Here is a 23,566-nt window from a genome sequence, read left to right as displayed (position 1 = left end):
CCTTTAGCCTCCCTGTGACACAGCAGACATCCACTACCTTAGCTCACTATACAGCAACTCTGGGATGTCCCCTTGAGTGCAGTGTCCCCTTGATGCAAGCTGGTGTAGGCCTCCTGGGGTGCACTACAGTGACCTTTGCCTTACACAATAGTGAAGAACACATCCCATGCAGAGGACGATGAGGAGTGTGACACACAAAGCAGCCTGACCAGGGAGAACGCAGCGCCACCTCTACCTGTGCAGCCACCATGGGACTAGGTCCCTACCCTCCTGGGGAAGTTCTCAAAGGAGCGGACTTGGGGAGGTAACGGTTACTGACTGCTCACTGAGTGGCAGGCCTGATGAGATGAGGTTACGGGTTTAACCCACATGATGACACCAAGTTGGGATCACTGTTGCCTTCTTCCTTACTGTTCAGATGAAGAAACGAAGAAACAGTAGGCAGCTTGCTAAGATCCCAAAGTTGTAGCTGATGAAAATGGGACTCAAATCAGGGAGTCTGATTTCACTGATTGCGAGACTCACGTGTGTGCGCGCAAGCACACACACGTTATACAAATAACACACAGAGATTGCACATGGTATGTTTTATACACACATACGCACCATTGCATATACATACAAGAGTATATATTTTACATAAATAACTGGATGGCAGACCCACAGACAAATTATTTCTTTTATACTGTTAGCATCTGGGTGACAAGTTTTCAGAAGAAATCACATACTCCTATTTATACAAAAGTCACAATGCTAGAAGAAGATTGACATCACGTATTTAAATAATGCACTTTTAAGATGTGCATGCATGCTTTGCCTGCATGTATTTCTGTGTATCATGAGTACACATGGTATTCATTGAAGAGCAGAAAAAGAACACTATACAACACTGAAGTTACAAATTGCTGCGTGCCACCATGTGGGTGCTGGAAATTAAATCTGAGTCTTCCACAAGAGGACAGTGCTCTTAGCCAGTGAGCTATCTCTCTAGCTCCTTTTACAACCACAAAATCCAACAGCTGTTTCTGCATTCAGATAGCAAAATCAAGCTGGATGAACATAAAGTTCGAATTTTGAGCATTTGATCAACTTCTCCAAAATCTTCTTAAAAGCATTCACTTGTATTTGCCTCAAGGTGAGAAGTTTTTCAGATACAAAGGGGTCTGCAAAGCAAGGTTTTAACCAGGCTTAGGGCTTTCTTCCTAGGCTTTGCACAAACAGACCTCAGTGAAGACCATGTTTCCTTATGTAAGACAGAACCATCCTCTTCGGCCACTGAGTTTTAATCACCCAGCATCTGGACTCTCGCCTGGCCTTTTCAGGTTAGTGGCCCCAGGTTATACACATAAATGGTTACAAACCACTACCTGGTCTCTCTTAGCACTCTCAAAGCAATTTGAATTTGCGTTTCTAACAAATGTTCAATTACATAAAGGTCAACTGACAACGTGTTTTTACAGAGTGTTCACTAACAAACAGTGGTAACCAGAGCCCCTTGGATACTGAGAATCGAATGTAAAGAAACTCTCCTCTGTGTCAGTCAGAAACTTTCTTTTTGGGGGGTTACAAAAGGCAATTGACAGGAAAAGAGATCTGCTCACTGCTCAACAGAGATGAATTTACAAACTAGATTGACTGATATCTGCTAGGAACTTTTTATTTATTTATTTTCTAATTGTGAAACCTACCTGGATAAAGATGATAGGACTTCATGGGAAGATAGAAACCTTTAGATGTCACTGTCAAAGTCAAATGGATCAATCAAGCAACTGGTTTTAAAATAAAGCTGGATTTTGGTAAAAAAAAAAAAAAAAAAAAAAAAAAAAAACAGTGGTAAAAGGAAAAAAGAGAAGCCATAAAGTCATCAAACAGAAGCAGCCAGTGTGCTTGGTTTTGGTGAGCCCGGTACTTTCCAGCGAGCTATTTAATAGGTGGGTGTCCTCTGCCTCCTGGTCAGCCATGACATGAACAGTCCCAGTCACAGTCTGGGCCTGCCATAGTCTAAACTGCTGTTTCCTGACCATGAAACTGGAGGTTCTACCATAAGCCAAAATGGTTCCTCTCGTAAGCTGTTTCTGTCAAAGCCTCACACCAGGTTGCAGCAGGGCTGGGAGAGTGTCCACCAGCCATGTGGACCCGAAAGGTGAGACGCTGCAGAGCCAAGAAGCAACCTGACCAGCGCGACTTGCAGTTTGGGTCAGAGAAGCTCCAGTGGGTGGCTGTTACTGCAGGGATGGCTAACTGAGCGGTGAACCCACTGACTGGAGACTGAACTCACTGATTGGACAAAGCGTGGTTCTAAACAGGACTTCCGCCCAAGCCTCCATGGCTCGGGGACACTACAGAAAGCAGTAAGAGCTGAGGAAGGGCTGAGTGAAGTGGAACACTATCCAGGCCCGCTACGAGTGCCGCCCTCTTACTTGACAAGCCTCACATAGTTGGGGCTCCCTCGATATTCCAGGAATATCACAAGTCCCTCTCCTCCCCTTTGAGGGCACATGGGCAGTTAGTGGTTGATAGGAGACAGTAAGATACTTTCAGGGCCCCAGATATCAGTGCGGTGTTCATGTCCCTGTAAGTAATCCTGCAGTAGGCTTAGGGACGCACGCAGCCTTCATGAGCCCATTGGTGGCAAATAAGCAGAAGATATGCAAGTAGGAGGAAAACTGACTAGGAAAAGGACCAATCAGTGTGGGTGGGCGGGGACAAAGAAAGGGGCGTGAAGAGTATCAAAATATGTTAAATATACACACAAAACATCATAGCAAAACCAATTACATACAATTAACATAAGCCAATAAATGTAAAACAATGAAAATTATTTTAACAGAAAGTTTTCTCCACAAATTTAAGGGAGAAAGTGAGTATTAACACCTTTTTTTTTTCAAACTAAAGTGCTATAATTTGGACTTCAAACCTAAGAAATATCTATCCAAACATTTTAAACTTTCATGCATTTGGTTAATGGAAGGAAATATCATCTGAAGACTACTACAGAAATCCTGGCAATCTTTTGGGTACTGTTTCCATGGAAACATGAGGATAAAGAACACACAGCACGGAATGTGTTCTTAAACCTGCTTTATCTTGTTTCTCCCTATCAGTTAGCTAGCGCGGTATGTGGCAGGTACAGGAACTAACAACGCCAGAACTTTCACAGCTCACTCAACCAATATTCGTTGATTATATGCTGCAGGCCAGGCACCAGGGAAGAGATAGGGTTACTCTGGCTAAACAATCAGTCCCTGCCCTCACAGCCACTAGTCTGGTACAGAAACTTTAATTAGTCAGTGACACAACAGAGAGATAATGTGAGGCACGTACAATTTAAATTTTTCAGTAGCCACATTAAAGAGAAACAGATGGTAACCACTACAGTATGTAACGATACTTTAATCTAATATATCCAAAAGTATCAGTTACAGTGTAATCACCATGTAAAAAGAATACTGAACTATCTTAATAATTTCTTCATGATAGGATTCTGAAATCCAATATTTATTTTAAATTTTTATGGATTTGTTTATTTGTTTGTTTAAGACAGGGTTTCACTGTGTAGTCCTGGCTGTCCTGGAACTCACTCCGTAGACCAGGCTGGCCTCAAACTCACAGAGATCTGCCTGCCTCTGTCTCATATGGGATTAAAGGTGTGTGCCACCAGCACCTGGCTAGATTTATTAATTTTTTTCTTATGCGTATTAATGTTTTCCCTGCATGTATGTATGTGCATCATGTGAGTACCTGTTGGATACCCTGAAATCGGGGTTATGGATGGTTGTGAGCTACCATATGGGTGCCTGGATGAACCTAGGTCCTCTCTAAGAGGCAGAAAAAGAGACAGACAGACTATGCATAGTAGAGAAACGTTCCTTCTTTCAGTAAATTCAAAACTGACCACCAGACTAACCATTTAGAGGAGCTAAGCACACGGGCACAGAAGCAGAGGCATACTGTAGAGTTTTAGCAGTGAGGGAGTCTTGAGCAATGCAGTGGATGGCAGACTGCCTGATGATTAAGTGTGTGATTCTCCCTCAGTCTCATATGCCAGAAGACTGAGTAAAACTGGCCAATGGGACAGGTGTGGCTGACTCAGACATCCCTGCCCTCCTCTGAGGCGGGTGTGTGTGGTCAGACTGTGTGGGGTGGCTGCTGCAGTAGTTCTGGGAGTACAGAGCCCCTTCCACAACACTGCTAATACCCGGAGTCGTGGCTTCCTGACTGCAGGTGAAGACAACTTGAACCATTCTCAGTAGCAAGGAGCATGTGAACCTTTAGTGGGCTAGACCCTGGTTACTTCCAAAACAGGGCACCATGTTAACTCTCCCAGAGGCCCAGAGGAGAGAAGGCTATAAAAATGGAAACTGAGGGCTGTGGCTGGAGGTGAGGGGATGGACAACGGGCACCAAAGCAAGCTCTATTTTCTCACTCCCAAGCACCACTCTAAATACCAGGCTTCACCATACTGGACCATTCTGGGCTTTTCTGTGGTGGTCCACTGCTCAAAATCATCAGAGAAGAATACAGACGTCCCAAGTGCTGTTACACACAAACACACACACACACACATACACACACACGACTTATTTTCATTTAAATATTCTATCTTTCTTCTCCAACAACCCAGAACAGATGAAGAAAGGGCTAGAAGGTTAAAGGTTACGCTAAAAGTGACTCAAATCCTGGCCAATCTGATCCCTCAGTCCATGTTCGTGGTACCTGAAATTGGGAAACTTCCCACAGTTCTCTTCCTTTTCCCTGTCAGTGAAGAAAGCCACCCTACAGCAGAAGGTGGTACAGCAGAAGGTGGTACAGCTGAGGAGAAGCCACACGATGTAGGCTATAGCAGAAGATCTTGTGATGGAAACTATGATCAGCTCAAGGAAAGGCACATGCTGAGAAGCGGAGCAACGCTGCCCCGTAATGCACCTTCTCAGGTAGGTTATAATTGAATAAAATTAGCAGGAGAGAGAAATTCTCAACAATTCTCAGACAGGCATAAGTTCACATGCTCAGGATAAACATCGGCAAGGCAAAGAGACACAAAACGTAGAAAAAACAAACCCTTCATGAGCAAATGGGCCCATTAATAGTCCCAAACAGCCTATCCTGAGGAATTTCAACACATGGCAAGCTACCTTGATTTGAACCTTCAGAGAAAGTGACACAGGTTACCCAGGTGCCAGCTAAGGAGTCAGTGTCTAGTGTCTTGATGGGAGCTCTGAGACAGGCTACCCCAGGTTTTCCATGTGTCTACCCAGGGAGTTACCCACAACCATGCTGTCATTTAAGCTCCCTGCTATTCACAGCTTCCAAACCTTCTCCAGCAACCTAGAAGTCTCTGATGTCTTCTCCATAGTTGAATGTGGCCATTCTAAGGTACTGTCTAAGCACGAACACAGAATATTCTTTCTTTTGGGTAGTTCTTTTATTCAGCAAAGTTTTTTGCGTTATTTTTTCTTTTGGTCAGGATCTCACTATGTAGCCTTGGTTGGCCTAGAACTCATGACACAGACCAGGTTGAACCTGAACTCAAAGAGGCCTGGGACAAGCCACACACCCACCATGCCCACTCAGCAAATGTTTGAGATCCACCTATTCCTGACATGTATTAATCAGCGTTCCCTCCAGCTGCTTGCGAGTTCCCCATGACAATACACTCCTTATAGATACATGACCAGATTGTTTCCATTTTTGGTGATTAAGAACAAGAACTTCCATGAACCTATATTTTCCTTTCTTTTGGGTGAATACGTCAGAGTGGAAGGGCTGAGTCCCAGGGCTTCGTCTCCTAAGCAGCTGTAAGACCTGTCCTCAGAGACTTTTACATTTCCAAGGTTACGCTCATATTCTTAGCCAACATTCGATGCTGTCAGTCTTTTAAACTTTAGCCACTGTGTAAGCTGGCAGCAGACATTTTGATTACTTTTGAGTTGATAATTTCATTAAGGTGGAACAGAATACAGTTATAAAGGACAAAGATAAGGCCTGCTAGAATATACAACAAGAAGAGAAATCATAATGTTAAAACTTTTAAAAACTCCGTAAGAAGTTTAAAAATTGTGCCTGTTTGTTTTACGTTTGTCGATGTCTGCCTGTGTGTGTCTCTGCACCTGCTGAGTGCCTGGTGTCTGTACAGTCCGGAAGTGGGTGTCAGATACCCTGGAACTGGAGTTACAGATGGTTGTGAGCTGCCAGGTGAATTCTGGGAAATGAACCTAGGTCCCCTAGAAAAGAGCCAGTGCTCTTAACCACCTTTCCAGCCCTATCAGAACTTTTAAGTACTTATATATAAACTTTGTGGTATTTTTTTTTTAACTCAGGTGACTTCCAGTTAGCACCCCACTAAAAAATTACATTGTCAGATGTTAGTACTGTCACTCGGGAGCTAGCACCAGAACAACTTTCCTCTCTGCTTATCTCTCACTACTTACACCACCAAAAATTTATGGCTTTCATTCATAACTCAAAGGCCTGTGACCGAAACTGAAAACCACCCATTGAGCAGGACGTTGTCGTCAGTCTAAGAAATTTCATTCCTCTTCTCTACACTGTAAGAACTGACACCTTCTCTGACATAGCCCTCTTAGAATTGAGGGTAATAATTTTAAATACACTCTGGGGAGATAGGGTTAGGACTTGATGTCAACCTGAAAATTGTGGCACCTTGGTAGGACCACATACTCTGTGCAAGGCAGGAGAGTGTCCTAAAACTAAGAGTGAATCACTGCTGAAAGGCCATGCTCAATATGGCCTTACCTAACCAATGTCATTACAGAACCCAGTGGGTGACCGTCCAAATTAATAAAGTGCCATCTGTCCCATGACAAAGAAATAGAGACAGCAACGGGTTATACAGACCAGGCCTCTCTTCATGAAGCTACCCATATCACACGCCAGGGGCAGCTCTCCCCTCAGGGAGTGCATTTTACTTTTCTTCTACACAGAGACTAATACTGAGCAGTTGTAAGGAATGCCTGATGACTAGCCTGCTAGCATCACACCGCAGAATGACAAACTTTAATTTAGCAAGGAAAAAAAAAGGCTACTGCAATCATTGTACTCCCTCCACTTGAAAGCAGATGCCCGACTAAACTTTAAAAGAAACACTTTATTAGTGCCACTTCACAAGCAGCCGATTTGCCTTAGTGTTCTTTAAAAACAAACAGAACAACAACGACAGCCTCCGACACAGTTACTGCGAACTTCTGAGCCACTTGCAACATAACTCGGCTGGTGAGCTGCACGTGCAGGGCCCCCGGCTGAGGGCCACACAGTCCGACTGCACACACCACACAGTCAGCAAGGCCAACTGCTTCCTTGTGTTGGGTCTCCCTTCCTCCACACAACAGCTGAGTAGCAGTTTGACCACAGGCCACAGGCGAAGGCTATGACAGGAAAGTTCCCAGCACGAGCTTAGGCAGCTTCTGGGAAGTGGCACACAGAAGGAAGCAGGCTGGCAAGGGCTCAGTGGAAGCCCTGACCTTATAAACAGCACACGAGTCTCACTCATCGTAACGTCACGGTACACGGTAAGAATGTTCCATAATTAAGAACGGGAACAAGAACAGTCTATGAGCAGAGATAGGCTCTTCCTCCCCACTGCCTGTCTACAGTGGATTTACAACACACAAGCCCACCAAGCTTCTTTTGAAAAATCACCTATGAAGAGTCATTACCCAGTGTTCTATCGCTGGATTACTTCATGACAAAACAGTGAGAATTTCTATTGCTTCACAAACTAACTGAGAAGAAGGGAAGAAGTGGAGGGAGAGGGAAGGAGGGAAGAGGGAGGGACGGAGGCCCTGAGAGAAATGCTCATCTACGATGCTAGTGGGCAACCTCTCCTGGCACCAGCTCCCGTGCTGCCGTTTTCTACCAAACCAGTGAGGGAAAGTCTAAAAACTCCACAGAAAACACAGTTCCACGCAGGTGTGCACCGCACTGAAGTGCTCAGGGAAGTCAGCCCTGGCTGACAGCCTGGGCCACAACCAATCAGCTTCTTCCCCACTCACCCTCCCAGCACCACCTCAGGGTCAGGTGGTGAGCTGAAGCAGAGCACTAGGAAGGCTCCTAGTGCTCCCCTGACACAGATGAGGAGAGAACCCCCACTCTCTTGCTGTTTTTGTAAAACTTTTACTTCCTCCTCTTCCCTCTCTAAAAGAACATTTTATATAAAATACATTTTAATACTATCAACTCAATATTATTAAATTACATTAATATGATCAATGCATATTAGCACCAATATGATTCATAATAAAATATATTAATAATTTAATGTATTAACACACATATAAAATATAAAACACACACACACACACACACACAGAGTGAGGTCCCAGGACAGCCAGAGTCCCTGCTGCCCTTCAACTTACTATGTAGCCAAGACTGGACTGAACACTGATCCTCCTGTCACCACTTTCTCAATGATGGCACTCCGGGCATGTGCCACCATGTCTAGTCCAGTCAGGCTACTGGATTTGAACTAACTAACCACTCTGAGTTTCTTTTGGGAAATTCTTGTTTTGCTTAATCTGAAGCACCACTTTTTTTTTTTTTTTTTTTTTTTGGTTCTTTTTTTCGGAGCTGGGGACCGAACCCAGGGCCTTGCGCTTCCTAGGTAAGCACTCTACCACTGAGCTAAATCCCCAGCCCTGAAGCACCACTTTTCTTCCTCTTCCTCCTCCTCTTCTTCCTCCTCCTCCTCCTTCTCCTTCTCCTCCTTCTCCTTCTTCTTCTTCCTCCTCTTCATCCTCTTCGTCTTCTTCATCTTCTTCATCTTCTCCTCTTCCTCCTCTTCCTCCTCTCCTTCTTCTTCTCTCCCTCCTCCTCCTTCACTTCCCCCTCCTCCTCCTCCCCCCTTCTTCCTCCTCTTCTCTTCTCCTTCCTCTTTTCTTCTTCTTTTCTTCTTCCTCTTTCTTTTTTCTTTTTTGGTTTTCACTGTCTAGGCCTCGTTGTACTGCACTCAGAGTGCTGGAATTAAAAGTGTGTACCACCACTGCCCGGGTGAAATCACCTTGTTCTGAGTTCAAGCAAACAAATGCAGACGCTCCACTTAGAGCCTACCTCTTCACCAGCTAGCAATGCCCTTTCCAGCCAGAAGGAAAGACAGTGAAGAGTCTATCAAAACCTTTCCTTCTCACGTAGCCCAGTGCCGCACAGAGGAAGATGGCTTGTGGTAAAGCAGCTCCAGTTTCTAAACATAGGCAGTCACTGTACCCTGTGCAAACAACCACAGACTGTCTCCCCTGCTTTCTCGGTCCCAATCCTCTGGTGCAAAGTACTGCCTGCCCTCATGGGGTACCTCTGACAGCTGACCCAGGGAAATGTCAAGCTTCCAGCTGACCAACAGCAATGGAGAAATCATGGAAATGGTGACTATTATTATGATTAAGACCGGCAGTTAGAAAACATCCATCCATCCATCCATCCATCCATGTCTGTAGAACACTAGAGAGGCCCAAACCCTTTAGTGCAACACTTGTATATTTCTGAGATAATTCACTTCCCTCTAGGTCTAACGCTATATTCTGACTGAGTTTGGTGGAAAGACCAAACTTCTAACATGAACAAAACAGACACAGTCAACAGTGCCACAACTCAAAGGTATCCCTCGTCCCCTTGACAGGCACCAATGCTCAGGAGAAATGTGCAGAGTTGGTGAGCCCTGCAAATCACGCCAAGACATTCTTCACTTAGTAAGCAGTAGTGCCAAACACGCACATTTTAAATTAGGCAGTTTGTACTATCCTATTCTCTAATAGTTTGGCTTTTTAGAAGAATTGAAAACATGGCCGAAGTAGGTATTTTCTCCGGTGACTGAATGCACTGTGTATATATAACGCCCCAATTTCTTCTGAGCTATATAGATGATTAAAATTCACTTTTGTGCTCCGCACTCCTCAGCCTCTTTCTGAGAGTCTCGCTGCACAGTTCAGGCTGGCCTTAGCTTTGACCTCGATGATCACTGTCGTACCTCAGCTCCCTGAGTTCTCAATGCTACAGTGCTGAGATTACAGGTGTGGACAACTGCCCTTGGCATCGGCGCTGCCTTTACATAGAAGAAAGCATCTGTGTGCAGTGAGTGGCGTGCACCTGTAATCCCAGCGCCTGGGAGGCTAAGGTAGAAGGATCTTAAGTGTGAGACTAGCCTGGGCTACATTGAGTCAAGTCAATACAGGTTATATGTATAGGAAGACCTTGCCTCAAAAGACCAAAAGAGAGCTGTGGATGTAACCCATGGTGCAACATGCCTAGATGCCCAAGACCACTCACTGGTCCTCCCCACGAGAAAAATTTCAAGTAGTCATTGTTGTCTGTATCCATCTCTACATGGTTAACACCTATATGTAATAAAGAGATAAATGCTGTGTGTGTGTGTGTGTGTGTGTGTGTGTGTGTGTGTGTGTTTTAAAGTAATGTAATTTAGTTGCGATCTGGAAATTAAAAGGTTTCCAAGTGAAATTTCAATTGAATAAGCAATTTGAAACAAATGTTGAGCTAATTTAAATCAAGGTATAAGATAAAACGTTTAAAATATCTACGCATGGGCTGGAGGGATGGCTCAGCGGTTAACAGCACTGGTTGCTCTTCCAGAGGTCCTGAGTTCAATTCCCAGCAGCCACACGGTGGCTCACAACCAATCTGTAATGGGATCTGATGCCTTCTTCTGGTGTGTTTGAAGTCAGAACAGTATATTCACATGCATAAAATAAATAAATCTTTTTAAAAAATTCACACATATAGAGATGTATATACAAGATGCCACATAGCAAACAAACCTGCTAGGATATCAAAGAGCCCGAACCCATGTGCACACAGCGCCTTCTCATGTAATACAATGTAGCAGGAACAAAGGAGTGTGCACTAAAAGAAACAAAACATAAATGGGCTGAACTAGGCCCTTACAAACATGGGTAAAATTAAAGATAAAGCAGATAAAGAAAATGTCCACATCAAAAAGAAAATTAAATGAGGCAATTCCACGGAGCCCTCATGATGTGCTGAGCCCCAGATCAGACAACTTTACCATTGCCTCATCTGCCTGCTTTAAAATGAGTATGCTAAACAAATCCAAATACGTAAAATAAACCTAAGTAAGCAAATATGTAAACAAACGTCACATTCACTGGAAAAGTTACTTCATACTTCAAACTGGGGCAAAATGCAGCCAGTTTGCTGCTAATGTAGGATTTTTACAGGAGACATATTTTTACTAGGTCTACTCGGAATCCTGTAAGCTTCTGGAATCAGTGCATTTCTAACAGTCATTCAACACACAGCTCTAACCACATCAACACCGAACGATGAAGCCTTGTTTTTCTCGTGTTTACTTCTGCCCCTGAGGAAATCTACTATCACCCCCTTTGTTTCTAAAACTGCACCAGGACGTCAGCTGATGAGTCATGGATCACACTCTAAATCCTTAGTACCAAAGAGGGCAGTGCACCAAAGTTTAACACATCAATCTTAAGACCATCCAAGTTACATTGCAGCTTTATGAAGTGACATAGATGGGCTTTAAGAAGGGAGAACCTTCGACGCAAACCGCAAATTCAAGGGCTGACAACATCACTTCCCTTGTTTCCCCAGTAACCGGTAGGGTTTTGTTTTTCTTAATTCAGAAGAGAACAGAAAGTGAGTTGGAGATGCTGACAGACACAACTAAACAAACACCTATCTTCATGAGAAAGCTGAAGCTCTTCCAGAGTCGCCTTCCCAGATGCCTGGCTTCTCTTCATCCCTTCCTACGCTTGCTCTTCAACCACTTCTCCTGCGTGGGGAAACCTCCAGGACAGGGTGTGCAAAGGGGAGATACTGTGGCTGGGGCTGGACGTGTGGCTCAGTGGCAGAATGCACAAGGCCTGCGCTGGCCTCCAGGGACTACTTTCTGTAGCAGAACTGTTTACAGGGTTCCCTGGTGAAAAGGACAAACAGCCAAAAGGAAACTCTGGCCACTAGAAATAGATGTGTGGAATACCATCACAGTAGCAGGGAAAATACAATCCAATAGCTACCACAGGACTTGCACAATTATGAAATGTATTTCTACTTTACCCACAGTGTCTAAGCTTCATCTCAGCCCCCGCAAGGCTGCCTGCGCTGGTGTCATCATCTACATTTGGAGTAGAAGAACTACCTACGGTCTGTTTGCCTCCTCCAGTAAGAGCTTCAGTCAGGCTCAAACCCCAGGGATGCGACTTGAGGCATGCCAAGTGTGGGAGGCCAAAGTCACACTGAGGACCTTGATCGCAGGCACACTGTGGAAGGGAAGCAGTTCACCTATGAGAATCACTTGACAGGTGGGCATGATGTTTAAAACTCCTCTGGTTTTGGAACTGAAGGGCTTTCTTCACTGTGAGGCTCTCACCCATCAACAAAGGGACGTCTTTTTGCTGCAAATGGGTTATCACAAAGAACCACAGGTGGTCAAAATGCAGAATCTGTGGCTGTGGAGTGGACATCTCCAGCACTGCCCTTACACCCAAGGCTCAGGGGACATCGCAGAAAAGGGAGGCAGAAAGGGTCTAAGGACCAGAGGACCAGGAGGGCTGCTGTGAAGTCCTCTGGCCATAAGAAGAAATCCAAAAACTCTCACCGGCCGTGGCTACCTGCACAAGACCTGCCAAGACCTCACCAATCGACTTGCAGATGGATGATGGGTAAAAGAGTCACAAGGGCCACACCTCAGCCTGAATAGCCGCAGGCAGTTGCAGCTGCTGAGGAAGGAAGTCAGATGTTCTGTAGAGAGGAGCTCCTTGGTAGGTTGTCCATGTTTCAGAGGCCAACCTTATACCTGTGAACAGCACTAACTAGACTCAAATAGGTTACCACCGCTACCACCACCATCACCATCACCATCACTACCACCACCATCACCATCATCACCACCACCACCACCAAGATGTAGGCTATGAGCATACTGGAGGAGGGAAGGGTTCATCTAATGAAATTCTCAAAAAAAAAAATTTTTTTTTCTGAGCTCAATCCCAAGAACCCACATGGCAGAACAAACAAACAAACAAAAAAAGAATCAACTCCTACAGGCTGTCCTGTGACTTTCACATGCATTCATTGCACAGTCACACGTTTAAAAAAAAAAAAAAAAAAAAGAGTGCCCTCATCTGACTATCTGCATTCTTCATCATTTGTCAGAGGTATAACAAAATGCTTGAACCAGTCTGTCTTTATGAAGAAAAGAAGCTTGCCTAGTTCACAGTCACAGTTCTGGAGAGTCAAGACCATGACAATAGTGAGATTGCTGGTGTTCTGGGGGCACTCCCCTCCCCCCTCTGTGTCCCTCCCTCCCTTCTTTCCTCCCTCCCTCTCTTACTCCAGAAGACCAGAATTTCCCTCACAGAAAATGACAGGAACAGTCATGAGAGGCAAGACCAGCAGAGATGCTACTCAAGGGACAAGGCTTACGCTTTTATGACAACTTGATGTCTTAAAAATAATGCCCAGGGTTGGGGATTTAGCTCAGTGGTAGAGCACTTGCCTAGGAAGCGCAAGGCCCTGGGTTCGATCCCCAGCTCCGAAAAAAAGAACCAAAAAAAAAAAAGCCCACTCCAGAGCAGAGGGGACAGCTAGTCTGCAAAGCCCTTGTCTTTCTAAGGACCTGAGTTTGACCCCCAGAACATCCACAACAGTGCTGGGAATGGTGGTATGCTCTTGGAATCCTGGTACTTCCGGATAGACACAGGACTCCTGGGGGTAGCTGGCCAGCTAGTCTAACCTGCTGAACCTCAGGCCCACAAATACCTTGACTCAAAGGAGGTCATTTCCAGAGAGCGACAACTGAGGTTGCCCTCTAGCCTCCATGCCTGGGTTCCCACACAAGTACATACTCGTGGATATGTAAGAATACATGCATGTACACACATATACTCACACACTGGGGGGGGGGTGGGAAGGGAGAAAGAGGAAGGGGAGGGGAGAGAAGGGTGTTACTCCAGAAGACCACCAATCCCTTCGAAAACTTTTCTCCAGTGTACCTCAAGCCTGCCCATTAGGCCTCATCTCTCTCTTTTTTTTTTTTTTTTTTCTTTTTTTCAGAGCTGGGGACCGAACCCAGGGCCTTGTGCTTGCTAGGCAAGCGCTCTACCACTGAGCTAAATCGCCAACCCCTAGGCCTCATCTCTTAACACACACATAACACCATCCTCTGTATTCTTCGAAATGCCACTCATAAGCTGTAGCCAGTAATTCCTACCTCATCAATTTTCTTTATTCCATCTTTCTAACCACTGAACTCTAGATAAGAGAGGAAAAAGGCTAGACAGGAAAAGAAAGAGATCCCTGAAGAAGGTCAGGGGTTAGAGAGGAGGCAACGCTACTGTTAGACTATTTCCTGCTGATTGGGGGCATCCAGTTCCTTGGGGCAAGTTTGATTTTCGCCTTCAGGATATCTGATTTCTTCTTCTTTGCACACGACTACTTAACCAACACCAACCCACCAACAACTCTTAGGGGTCTAGCATTTATAGATTCTCTGAGAAGTCCCCAGAATTCCAAATGTCACACAATCACAGAAACTACCTGCAGCTGGCAAAATCACACCTTACTAGAGCACAGGGCAAATCACAGTCAGCTGCTGTGCACAGTCTGCGGCAGCCCCATGTCCCACCCCTGCGATTAAAATGAAAACATATTCTTATAACACTCCTGTGTTAAAGAAACAAAAATTCTAGGGGCTGGAGAGATGGCTCAGTGGTTAGAGCACTGACTGCTCTTCCAGAAGTCCTGAGTTCAATTCCCAGCAACCACATGGAGGCTTAAAACCATCTGTAATGGGATCTGATGCCTTCTTCTGGTGTGTCTGAAGAGAGCGACAGTGTGCTCATATACATAAAGTTAACCAAAAAATTCTTTAAAAAATAAAAAACTCCAAAATTGTCACTATAATCAGCGAAAAATAAATAAAATAATTTTTCTATAAATAGTTTCTATACTGTGGTGATGAATAATTATCAATGTGATAGGTTTAGAATAAGCTAGAAAAAGAACTTCTGGCATAGTAACAGATGGATTAGCTAGTGTCTTACGTTTCTATTGCTGCAAGGTGACCATGACTGAGGAATTTATAAAAGAGAGCATTTAATTGGAAATGTGCTTACAGTTTCAGAGGGCAAGTCCATGATCATCATGGCAGGAAACACAGGAAGACAGGCATGGCGCTGGAGCAGTACCCAACAGTTCACATCTGATTCAACAGGTGGGGCGTTGGGGGTGGCAGGGCAAGATTGGGCCTGGAATGGAGTTTTGAAACCTAAGCCCGTCCCCAGTGGCACACCTCCCAGTCTGTCCCAAACAATTCCGCCAACTAGAAATGGAGCATTAGAACCTATGAGCCTATGTGGGCCATACTTAGTCAAACCACCAACCACATCTAGTTTAGCCTCTAGGCATGTCTGGGAGGCGTGTCTAGGTTCATTGAGATGAGAAGACACACCCTAAATACAGGAGGCGCTGCATCCTGGGCCGAGACTGAAGGAAAAGACAGGGAAAAGGGATACACAGCAGCATTCAAGTCACTCTGCTTCCTGACTATGGATGAAGTACGATCGCCACCTCATGCTCTTGCTGCTCTGACTCCCTTGTCCTGATGGCATGTAGCCTAGAACTGTGAGCCAAAGCACCTACACCTGTTCTCCATTAAGTTGACACCTATTGTTTTCTGTAACAATATATATTTGCAAGATAAACCCTGAAAGGTTTCTCATTATATTTCCTCAAAGGTAGAAAAGTCATTCAAGCGTGATATAATACCTGGAAAAAGGGTAAGCCAGTGTTTCAGAAAAATTATCTCTATCTTTAATAAAAACTGAGATCAGTCTGTTTAAGCCTATTAACTATCTCATCTGCAACGGAAGCGCAAAGTCTACAGTTAGAGGAGTGACTGGAGTTGATGCATGCTTCACAGGAGACCTGCTCGGCATGCTTCGAAATGTCCTAGACGGTGCTCATGGATGCAGAGGCTGACCAATCACATTACACACCCATAACAGGGACACGGGCACAGCACTGGCTCTCCCATAACTAGCTGTTTTATTCCAGCTTCTGTTAAAGCTAGACAACTGTTTCCATATAAGGAACGAAAAGGACACATGATCTATAAGACAGTACACAGGGATGCATGGTTCTGGAGCCATGTCCTAGCCCTGTCCCTGCCACCAAGTAGCTCCATCCTGAGTTAAAACCAGTCTACATATTTCAGAACTAACCCTACAGCTACAGTCTGAGAGATCTGGGACAATATTTTATTTGGACCTTAATTTTACATCATATATAAAAATAGACTCCAAATCAAAAGACTTCACTGTAAGACCTGACACAATATAACAGCTGGGGTTGGGGACGGGGGAGTGGGGGAAGCAGGGGAAAAGCCTCATGAAAAATACGATCTCAAAGGTACACATAAGGGCTGGCCAGTGGGGCACACCAAGCTTCAAACCTTCTGCACATCCAGGCAGAAGTGAAAAAGGCAACTGTAGAATGAGAGCCAGTATTCGCAAACCAGCTCTGCCAAGGAGTTAATATCCCAAATGCATATAGAACTCCAAGTACTCAAAAGTGGATAAAGAACTGGAAAGCATTTTCCACAATGATATACAGTGTATGGCAAGATGTGCAGAGTCACTAATTGTCGCAGGAATGAGATCAGACAGAAAGGTGCTGCCGCATATCCATTAGGATGGCTATGACCCAACGATGCCGACGGCTGTGAGTGTTGCTGAGGGAGGCTGCAGAGAGGGGACAGTGTGCTACTGGTAGGGCTGTCGAATGGCACAGCCACTGTGGAAAGCAGGAGGACCTTCGAAATGTTACAACTAGAACTGGCACTACATCCATCAATTCCGTTTCTGGTGGAGGGCATTTGCATGCTTATGGTCACAGGAGCATCACGCAGAAACACCGAAGAGGTGGAGGAAGCCAGCATTCCGTTGGCCCATCACACAGATGGCTGAACAAAATGTGGTATATTCCATATGGGAAATTTTTCTGTCATTAAAAAAAGGAAGGAATTTTTGTCACATGCTACGACACAAATGAACCCTGGGGTCGTGATGCTGGCAAACTCTGTTTGCGACATTTCCCATCTCCCAAATGAGATACCTAAAGTTGTCAGAGGCACTGAAACAGAAAGGAGATGTGTCTGGGGGCTGGGTGGGTGGGGATAGAAAGTTGTTCATGGAAACAGTTTCTACCGGCAACGCAAAAAACTCTCAGTGGCGATCTGCCTCACAATATATTAAGCACGATGTACTTAAACACGCTTAGGAAAAACTGAAGCGCCATGGGAGTGTTCCATTTGCACTATTTGGCGGGATTCCTTTCAGTTAACCACTGCAAATGAAGCATCTGGATTGACACATGTTGTAAGTGCTAAATATTTCACCGGATTTCAAATGAGGGGCATAAAGTGACGTGAACTCTCAGGGGTGGTTTGTGCTGGCGCATTAATGCATTTTGTGAGGCGCTGATGCAAACTTCAACGTACGGAAATCTTTAAGACAACAGTAAAGGGGCCGGTGGAGCTGGCCGGTCTGCTGCATGATTAATATTAGACCATTTTTTACTGACTGCTGTGGGAGAGGAAGGAAGGAGCAGAATTAAATCATGAGGCTCTCCTGAGAGAGATTGAAAAGGATGGAGCTGAGGACCAGATCAGGCCTTCAGTAAACCTGAGGCTTCAGCAGGAAAGCAGGGAAGGGGGAGTCACAGAGGTCACTTCAGGGTCCTACCGGCGAGCCTGTGCATGACCTAGGGGCTGGGTTAAAGTCTGTCGACGGTGAAGGTTTGGAATAATGTATGAGTAACCAGACTAAAACCCTCACTAAGATTAGCCGGTCACATAAGGGCAGGCCCATCCACCTCCCTGGCCTGGCACTACCTCCAATTCCTCTAAGGAGGGTTTCTCTTTCTAAGGCCAAATCATCCACATAGCCTTCCAACTAAATTTACAAAAGGGAGATGTCAGGGTAGGGGCTAGTTTTCCTCTTCTATCGACAGATGCCGCCCTAGATGAGAAATATGTAAGCCTATTCTATCATTTCAAGTGCTTGTTTAAACTCACGTTTAAAAAGGAATATAAGAGGAAATGCATAATTTTAGTGTTTTTACCTCATCCGGTGTTACCGAAATGTTGCCAATTCAAGATATAATCAACATAAAAATTACTGAGGTTTTCATGGGTTTCGTATTTGACACTGTTGTATTTCTCCGCACAGAGCGTTCACATTTCAAAGCCCCACAGCCAAATATGGCTAGTCAGTACAGTACCCAGAACACAGGCCTGCACCCTTTCACAGTGCTTACTGGCTTGAACTGTGTGGTGGTGTGTCAGTGCTTAGAGGAAGTCTGTCTCAGGGCCGTGTCAGAACACTCGGTAGACACAGAACAGACTAAGGGGAAAGAAGAGGCAGGAGGGTAAGCCGAGAGAATTCCCAGGACTGAGAAAAGGTGTGCATGGGCAAAGATGAGCTGGAGAGAGGCTCGCTGACAGGATGTGTGTGTGTGTGTGTGTGTGTGTGTGTGTGTGTGTGTGTGTGTGTGTGTGTGTGTGTGTGTGACAGATGCTTAAGCCAGGGTTCCAGATCAGGTCTAGCAGACATTTTTACTGCCACAGGGAGGGGTGATGGGAAAGGAGCAGACACATTGGCCTAACATTCTCTCCGAGGAGGATGGGAGCTGCACTGGGAAGTGTGGGCCTTAGAAAGGCTGGTGGGTGATTATAGGAGTTCCTAATGTGGACAACCCCATGATACCAAATGAATGTCAAACCACAGTGGGGTTGGGGGTGGGGTGTGTGTGAAGAGCTGAGGAGCTGGAAGCAGGTGTGTGTGTGTGTGTGTGTGTGTGTGTGTGTGTGTGTGTGTTAGTCATCCTGCCATCAATGATGGCCATCTCTCCACTGAAGGTCTGCTAAGATCTGAATTTCTCCACAGTTAGAAACCCTGCTGCTTGTGTTTTTCAGCTCAGGACCAATCATGGGGCATGTGCTTAGAGATCTGGCAGGCAGGATGGAGCTGAAAACTGAAGTTTAAATACTGAAGTCACACAGAGGAAAACAGGGCAGCGCTCACGACACTTAAGGATGACTTCATCGAAAGGATCCCACATGATCGGATCCATGGTAACTTACACGGTTTAACTGCTAAGGATTCTGATGAAGAATTAAATTTTAAATTTAATTGAAGCTTTGTGGCTAAGATCTGATGGATAAGTGTTTCTCAGATTTACTAATAGCCAACACAAAAATCTTTATTATAATGAAGTACAACAGTAACCTGAGATTATGACCCTCAACCTTTGGTTGTAAACTTTTCACCACTTTAGGGTACCATCCCCCTTTGATAGGGTCTGTCTCTAGGATGCCCTGGCTGGCCTAGAACTCGGCATTCTAGAACTCCGTTTCTACTTCTCATTTCTATCCAGACTGAAAAACTCCAAATTTCCACTCACAAGTTTTCTCCTGAGGAAATGGCCTGTTGAGGTAGCACTCTAAAGTGCCTAGGCTAGGGCAATAAAACTATCTAATACCTAGCCTTCTCTGGAAACATTTCTGTCTAGATTCCCAGTCATCCCCACAGAGATAGCAGAGGCTCTCCCTGGGAGCTTTCCCAGGAACCAGGAAGCTGTGGTCAGTAACCTATGACCAAGGTTATACCCCGTGTGTCATGCACTTACTACTGAACCATGACCCAGAGGACGTCTCTACCTTTGGAGAACTTACCACACCCCACAGCCATGGCAGTGAACTGTGAAAAGAGAAGAATGACAGCATCTATCTCACATGGAAACAGCTGGCTCTTAACAACCATGGGTTCACCCAGGTATCTTCTTAAAGGCTTGCAAACACTGTAGGGCCTCTTGTCACAACACATTCTCTTTTGTTTTCCCTCTGACCAAACATATGCAGAAAGGCAGACCAAAGCTTGCGGATTCATTCCTTCATGTATACACACACACACACACACACACACACACACACACACACACACACACACACACACTGGGGAATTTACAGTGAACAAAACAGATGGGACCTTTGCTCTAGCAAGCATACAATCTAAAAGATAGAAACTCTTAGGTTTTTTTCCAAGTCACACAAACCGGTCTTGGAGGGAGGTGTCATCCTGCAGTAGAGAACTAAAAGTCCTCTGAAAAACACATTAAGCTAATAGCTCTCATCTTCTGGATCCAACCAGTCCAAAAATTTACCTGAAATTACCAAAACTTTACTGTTTCTGCTGCTAAGGGAAGTTTAAAGGAGATTTGTTTTGTGAAACTTCCTAGGCTCTTTAACAGTCAAGCTGGAGAACTCTACATTTTACAATCCTATGTGTGAGGGGTGTGTGTGTGTGTGTGTGTGTGTGTGTGTGTGTGTGTGTGTGTGTATGTGAATTTTTTAGCTGGCACCACTTTTTAAGTTAACCTATCTTCTGCTATCCTTCCTGCCTGTAGGAAGGCAGCTATGGAAAGAGCTGTAGTTCAGGAAGCAAGGGGGAAATGTTACACCGTTCTGCAGAGTAAGAAGGATTTGAGTTGGGGTGGGGGTTAGGAGGGGAGAGTGGAAAGCAGAAGAAGAGAAAAAAATCAGAGCCAACTGGTGTAGGAACCACAGGTCTTTACAGCAAAATCAATGTGGCAGGGTGTGGGTGGGCAGGCCAGGGTTTTGCTACATAGCTCTGACTGTCCTGAAACTTGAAATACAGACCAGGCTAGCCTTAAACTCTCAAAAGATCAGCCTGCCCCTGCTTCCCAAGCTGAGAAAAAGTGTATGTGCCACACCGAGGCCGGGTTTTGTTGTTTTGTTTTTGTCATGGGGGGGGGGGTTGTTTGTTTGTTTAGACAAGGTTTCCTGTGTATCCCTGCCTGTCATGGCTCTCACTCTGTAAACCATGATGGGCTCAAATTCAGGAGCTCTGACTGCCCCTGCCTCCCAAATGCTGGGACTGAATGCATGCCATTGCCACCTGGGCTGTTTTTGTCATTTTGTCATAGGATTTCACTATGCACCCACAGGCTGGCCTCAAACTCACGGCAGTCTTCTTTCGCCACAGTCTCCTGAATGAATGAGATGACAGTTGTGTGTCTCCACACCCAGCTCTGAAACGCACTTCCTACACCTGCTGTCCCACATGAACACCCCACCAGCACTGCTCTCCAGACTCCACCTTCCCCTGTCCCCCAATCTCACAGTTTACCACGAATCCAAAAAGACTGACTATGCAAAAGTCCTTTCTTTCTCTCTTCTTCACAGGCTTCTCTTGCGATGTGTAGCCAACATGCTGGGTTGACATGTCAATCACCCATGTGGCAGCTCACAGGACAGAGCCTGAGCCTGAGCCGGACTCCCTGTACGCTACCATCCCAGTTTTAAACTGCTCCTTCTCAAGCCACCATCATTCATTGCACTACCTCACTAATACTGTTGCCATTAAAGGAACAACTAATATTTATTCAGCGCTTGGAATTCAGCGCCACAGACTGTGTCGAGGGTATGACATGCGTAATTTCACTTGATCCTTACACCTTACTAAACAGTACTATGACTATTTCCTGCCTGTTAGGGAATCAAAACCAGATGGAATAGTAATTTGAAAGGCAAGTGGAGGGGGTTGGGGATTTAGCTCAGCGGTAGAGCGCTTGCCCTGGGCTAGCAAGCGCAAGGCCCTGGGTTCGGTCCCCGGCTCCGAAAAAAAGAAAAAAAAAAAAAAAAAAAAAAAAAAAAAAAAAAAAAAAGAAAGGCAAGTGGAAGAACCCGACTCCTCTTTTGCCTCCATAACCAGCTTAACCAGTCCATACTCACCCCCCCCCCAAAAAAAAAAAAACCAGGAATCACAGGGCATAGTGGCATAGGCCTTTAATCCCAGCACTCTTGGAGGCAGAGGCAGGTGCATCTCTGAGTTCAAGGCCAGCCTGGTCTACAGAGTGAGTTCCAGGACAGCCAGGGCTACACAGAGAAACCCTGTCTCTAAAACAAAAACAGAAAGCAGACAGGCAAATCAAGAAACCAAGGATCAACGTCTTTCACTGCTCCTACCTAGTCACTCTCTGAGGAGTCCATACCGCCCGAACGCCACACCAGCTTTCTTCACCCGCTGATGACAAGCTTTGGCTGAGCTTTTCCTGAGCCATAGCCATGACTGTTTTTATTTTTTCAGGTTTTCAAACCCACCAGGCTAAAATGCTAAAGAGCTAAGAGCGGGTAATAAAGCCCGGCAAACACAGATAATATGCACAGAGACTTCACGGTAGCCCCATTCTGTTTCTCACTCTTGGGACCCCCACTGTCCCCCAGCTATCCCTATGGAATGCAAACCTCACCACAGCATCTTCCTGCTTGAAATGAACACCCCACGATCACTGACTGGATGAAGTGTCCAAACGTCTTCATGTGCTACACAAAATCCTTTCTTTTTAGTATTTCAACAGATATCTGAGGGTCCAGTTGTAGAACATACCATGAACCCTACCTAAGATGAACAAAAAAACCAGCCCCTGACCCCTATTACTTTAACCCCAAACATTGTGTTCTTCAGATTAACCATACGCACAGCAGATAATGTCACATTCTACAGCCATAAGCATTTAGGATGCTCCCAGAGAGAGCCTGTGCCAATTCCTCTGACACATTCTAGGCAGAAATGATTTTAAGTTCCCACATTACTTTGTTCAAATTACTTTCCGGTAGTGGACTAAGAAGTATACAGCCACTGAGCAACTTTGGGCAAGAAATGATCCCTTTCCTCAAAGTTGCCAAAGCGGTAGACACTGAGTAGCTAAATGTTTATACAATGAAAAGGCTCAAACTTGAAGATTAGAGGAAAAGAACACAGACTTAGTGGATGGACTAAATTAAAAGCAATGTGACTCTAGAGCTGTTCTGAGTTGGCCTACATTTGACCCCTTTGGGAAAACTCACATGGAATTTGGACAGGCTAAAATGGCAAAACCTTCTTAGCTCTGGCTCAACAATGATCTGCAGGCCAAATAGGACACTAGATTCCCCCAGGTTCCTTCTTTACCTGCCAAAGTCCTTTTTTCCGAAGGTGTGGGGGAGGGAGGGTGTTCAAATCTATCAAAGCAAACAGGATTGACCTACTGAGATCCAACTTCGTCTGTGCTGTGTCACTGTACAGGCTAGAGAAAAAGCAAATTGTGTCCTGGGAAGGAGGCCAATTTCTAAGTACTGTGACTACAAAGAATGTGACATTCTTAAAGTGAAGGCAGTTTGGATAAACTGGAGCTCACAGAATCCTCCAACTATCCTTGCCATTGGTTTCTGTGATTTTATTTTTAAAGAAAAATTGGCGGGGTGTGGGGCGCACGCCTCTCTAACCCAACAGCACTCAGGAAAGAGGTGGATCCCTCTGAGTTCCAGGCTGGCCAAGGCTACAGAGAAAAGAAAAATTGATTCGAAAAAGCCACGCGGAAGCGTCCTTAGGCTCCTGGCAAACACACAATCTTAAATGCAAACGGAAATACTAGAACACTCCATTTAAAAAAAAAAAAAAAAAAGCCCTTGTGTGAAACGTGGCAGAAAGCTTTCAAAAGCCAG

The 23,566-nt window shown here is 45.1% G+C and overlaps 1 protein-coding gene across 3 annotated transcripts in view; it reads right to left on the bottom strand.

The window, feature by feature from the left end:
• Positions 1-23,566, bottom strand: part of Lnx2 (ligand of numb-protein X 2) — a 64,604-nt gene that overhangs the window by 40,442 nt on the left and 596 nt on the right.

The sequence above is a fragment of the Rattus norvegicus genome, chromosome 12, assembly GCF_021556685.1.
Source record: "Rattus norvegicus strain SHRSP/BbbUtx chromosome 12, alternate assembly SHRSP_T2T, whole genome shotgun sequence".
Classification (NCBI taxonomy): domain Eukaryota; kingdom Metazoa; phylum Chordata; class Mammalia; order Rodentia; family Muridae; genus Rattus; species Rattus norvegicus.
The sequence above is the reverse complement of the archived record's forward strand: the minus strand, read 5'-3'. Positions and strand labels throughout refer to the sequence as shown.